Source organism: Rhipicephalus sanguineus, unplaced genomic scaffold (genome assembly GCF_013339695.2).
Source record: "Rhipicephalus sanguineus isolate Rsan-2018 unplaced genomic scaffold, BIME_Rsan_1.4 Seq261, whole genome shotgun sequence".
Classification (NCBI taxonomy): domain Eukaryota; kingdom Metazoa; phylum Arthropoda; class Arachnida; order Ixodida; family Ixodidae; genus Rhipicephalus; species Rhipicephalus sanguineus.
Window position 1 is genome coordinate 111,515 of NW_023614894.1, and position 4,594 is coordinate 116,108.

Below are 4,594 nucleotides of genomic sequence, written 5' to 3' on the forward strand. Positions count from 1 at the left end.
GCGTGGCTTAGTGCAAGCTTCGCCCATTTTTTTTTTTAATGTTCTTACGCGCCTGCACCTTTTGGTTAAAAGCCTCAACAGTGCTAACAGCACTAAGCGTCAGAGGGCCAAGCGCATTAAACTGAGCAGGACTACTTAGATAAAAAGTGTGCGCAAATTCATGAGCCTTCAACTCGCTCACGCACGTTTGCTGCCGATGTATCCTGTTGTGAATAAAATGTTCCTGCTTGTTTTCAAATGCAATAAACAGTTTTGGCCGACTGATTTGTTGATAAAGTACGCGGATTTACTTGAAAAACTGGATAAGAGCGGGGGTGCGCGAATAGGTTCGTAGGCGGCCAGCCCAGCGCACTCGCGGCGCCCAGGTGAAAGTCGCAGTGGCGCCATCTTCCGTCGTCGATGCAAATGGCCTCACCGGAGAGCTCGCCCTCGTCCCACTACCCCTATCTAGTACACTCTAGCCTGGCTTCGCCGACCGGTGTCGGTGTCGGCTGAGCGCGTTCGTCACTTGTCTCTGCGCCAACGACGATGACCGCGAGTCATGCAGCACATGCAGCTTTCGTCTTGACAACCACTGGACAACGTAGTCCGTGAACCGGTGTCCCGTAGCGACTTCGTCGTGACTGCCTCAGAGAACGTCTAGTACTGCCTTTGCTTGATTGACGGACGTCGAGGGCGAAACAGAGCGAAGGTGCTGCAATGCGCTGCCTTGCCACGACAAGTAAGTAGCGATCTCTGTTATTTCAAGTTCTGCTCCGCTAGTCTGAAATGTCGGCGTACCTGTTACATTTACATATCAGAGAGCGTGATCATATAGCTATGCTGCCGTTCTTACGTTGTGGATACGGAGCGTGATAAACATTTCGAACTGCGGCACAAGAGGCTCATCCGCGATCGCTGCGCGAGCAGAAAAAAGTTTTCTGCGAAGGAACCGATCGTGTGTTTTCATGCACTACAGCCGCTACAGTTCGACATGGTTAACTTGCACCAACTCGTCCAATGTTCGGCTTTGCGTAATTGATAACTGCTACTATTATTATCTCATCAACTAATAGGAACAGTTTCTTCGCGCATAAAAGAAGCCTGATTGCCATGTGAAAGAACACATGGCTCTCACTTTGTGGCAATTTCGCAAGTGTTCAGGTTTGAATGTCGGATTTGCTTGCATTATGAAGTGTCATCGCGCTCCATGTTTCCAAGGGATTGCAACTGCTTGCAAGAGGAAGCAGGCGCTCTTCGTTCGCTAGTTTGATACAAGTGCCACAGTTCACCAGACAGCACTTAACGTGTTTAGTGCGCTCGCATTTAGTGTTGGTTTGTAAAAAGCCTTCTACGAATTGTAAGCTGAATTGTAAGCGTACTGACGGAAAATATAAAATTAAAGACGAGAAGCGTTCACTCTTTTTTTGTACACCGTATCTCATGTGCCTGCTTAGCTGGCCTTCAGTAAGATTATGCGCCATGTAATGCTTATAAGGATTGTGAGAGTGATACATTTAAAGTAGTTGCAATAAAAAACAAATGTAAATGAAAAAGGTATGACTATATACAGCAGGATATATGCATCTTTATTTAAGGCATGAACAGCAAGAATGCGGTTAGCTCAAGCAACCAACTTGCAACCAGTCTGTAAAGCTAACGATATTCATTTGGAAACATTGTTATTGCAAAAAGCTTCTACTTGGGATGCTGCTTTACATCCTTGAGAAACCTTCAGTAGTGATTTTAAAGTCCCTTGGAATTGGGCTATTGAAACCTGTACAAACCCTGTTACCTTCTCAGCCTAGAGTTACAGGGACACTAAAGAGCAAAACGATTTTTCTCATATTAGTAAACTACTCTTTCGCAATACCAAAAACACCACGCTTGCTGTGAGAAAACACGCAAAAACAAAATGTGGGTGGTGACGCCACCTTGAAGTTTCCGCACCATTTGCCGTGACGGCGCCTACTAGGGACTACGTAGATCCTAATCGGTAAAAATGAAGTACATTGTCCTCTGAGGGTGCCATAGACTGAACATACCAAGTCTGGGGTAATTTTGTTGAGCCAATGGTGCCAAAATACGATAAATACACTTTAAAATCCGTTACGTCACGTGGGGAGATTTTGGCACAAAATTTAAAAAATGAAACTTTGAACTTGATTTTCTCCTCTATTAATAAACCTATGATGGCGAAATTAGTGACATTAGAGTTCTCAGAGCACAATTTATCGATGTAAACCGATTAATTGTTTCTCTTTAATGTCCCTTTAAACTAATGAACAGTTTTTGTGATTCACATTTATGAGAATGAATGCAATAGGGTTTTCAGCTGTACTATAGTGTGCAATATACAACCTTTATTTGTGCAGGTGCCCGTGCTGCAAGTACAGTCATAACCCCTGTGGAGGGGGAACCGACCCCATGGAGAACGCAGGGGCTGACGAGCTGCGTTTAAGTATGCTTTGCTGGTGCTTTTAGCTATTTCAAAAGACACAAGAAGTGGCCCGACATCACTTGGCCATAGGCTGCTCTTCCTCATCTCAATGAGCATAGCTCTTGGAACGCTGGCTCCGCCAAAAAACTAGCCATAAAGTTCAAAGTAAAGTTTTTAAACCATGTACTTTTTGTCATCTCATGCGAGCTGCCATACACACACAGATGAATCTTTGTTGTTGCTTGGAGGTAGACTTCATGCTTCTCTCCCAGCAGCCCAGCTCTCTTCTCTTTCTATTATGTATTACTTTTCTTTGATTTATGCTTCAATGACCAAAGTATGCATGCTCACTCCCTGCGTGTGAAGGAGAAATGTACCGGTGTTGAAACGGCATAAAAGGATGTGAAAGGTTAAAGGACCCCTGACGGGGGGGGGGGGGTGAAATTTTAGTTTGTGACTTTTTTTTTACTGTAACTTGTAGCCTTGTGTCTGGCGATGCTGAAATTGAGTGAGGCATAAGCGCTCTGACATATCGTATAATTAATGCTAGTGTCGGTAATTCTGGCCACTTTTAGCTTCATTTTGAAACACCCGCCTCAAGTCATAAGAAACTACTGCCCCACAGCGGGGAAGCACCTAAGACATTGTATGCTAAAGGTTTGGTGACATTGATAGCGCAGTTTTCAAATCGGGGGCCCCGTGCACGATAAAGTATGAAACGATGTGGGTGCTTCGGTATGAGCTAAGCCGGTTAAGTGCGTGTCCCCTCAGGAAAATTTAAAGCATTCCTGGCTTAAGCAGCCAAAACCAACCTGTGAGCAGCCCGACAACTGAGGGAGAGGGACGAGAAACAATAGCCTTGGTCGGGTGCCAGTTGTGGTATTGTGTGTGACCTGGCCATCTTTTGCGACGTCAACAGTACTGGCTTTTCTTGTGGAACGTCACACGGGGCCTTCATCTACGTCATATTAGTGGATATGTCGTGAAGTGTTGCCAACTCGGATGAGCACTCTCACTTACTTTAAAACCAAATTAAAATATCTTGAAGGTAACGTTTGCCACTAATAATCGGCAGGACAATCAAACAACACAAACATCTCGAGGTTTTGATTTTGGTGTCAGGGGCCCTTTAAAGGAACTAAAAGTATGCAGAGGGGACAAGAGCCGTACGGGTCCACCCTATGTGTTTTTAAAACCTGTAAATGATTTAAAGTAGTACTGTGCAGTCTACTTTAGGAGACCGGTAAGCAGTCATCAATCATACTTGCAGAAAAACTTTTTTTCAGAAAACGTTACTAAGCTTATGTTGAATGCACTAGTCTTTCTTTGATGGAAATGATTTCAGTAACATTATTATGTCACTATAATCATAGTGGTAGCGATCTTTCCATGCTTTCTTTTGTTCTTTGGCTTTCGGATAATATTCTTCTATGTAGGAGTGTGTTTTCCCATCATTATGTTTTTTGGTAAACAGAACGGTTACTTTATTGAAAAGACTGATGCTGGGACTGTTGGTACATAGTTCAAAAGAACGACGACACCCAGCCTTGAAGGGTGCGTATGGAAGAAGGAATTGTACAAGCACAGACACCCAGTGTGTGTGTGCATTCCATTCCTTCCTCTTGAGTAAGACTGAAATCTTGACTGTCTCAAATGAAATAATTTCACTCTTCACACTCTGCAATTATTAGCTTAAAATTTTATTTAACTATGAAACAAAAAGGGGGCGCCAACCAGTCTAAACAGAATGTTTATGACGTTTGGACTTCCAGAATGGAAGCCTTGTTCACGATGAATACATCATAAGTGGTTTGTTTTATTTAGAAGATGAAACGTCATAAACATTTTGTTTGGACTGGTCTGCGTCTCTTTTTTATTTCAAATGTACCCTCCTAGCCAGACCAGGATTTCGCCATGATCCCAACTTCAAATGTCATTTAACGTACCACGTAAGTGCTCACTCAACAGCAACATCTTGTGTTGACAACTGTGTAGAAGACTGGGAGTGGTGCTGTCATCATTAGGATCTATTCAGTGTGTTCTAATAAAGGAAGATGTCGATGGAGGGCTTCACCATGGGGACAGCGGCTCATCCTTTTTTCTTCATTGTGTTTTTCTCCATAATACATTGAGAGCCAATCTTTGTGATTGAGAGACTTGGCACAGAAAGCTAGG

At 43.5% G+C, this 4,594-nt stretch overlaps 1 long non-coding RNA gene across 1 annotated transcript; it reads left to right on the forward strand.

Annotated features, from left to right (window-relative positions):
* The first annotated feature begins 471 nt into the window (after positions 1-471).
* LOC119376878 (uncharacterized) lies at positions 472-2,603 on the forward strand. The gene is made up of 2 exons (XR_005180683.2): positions 472-721; positions 2,355-2,603. It is a non-coding gene; the product is annotated as an uncharacterized LOC119376878 (long non-coding RNA).
* The last annotated feature ends 1,991 nt before the right edge of the window (positions 2,604-4,594 follow it).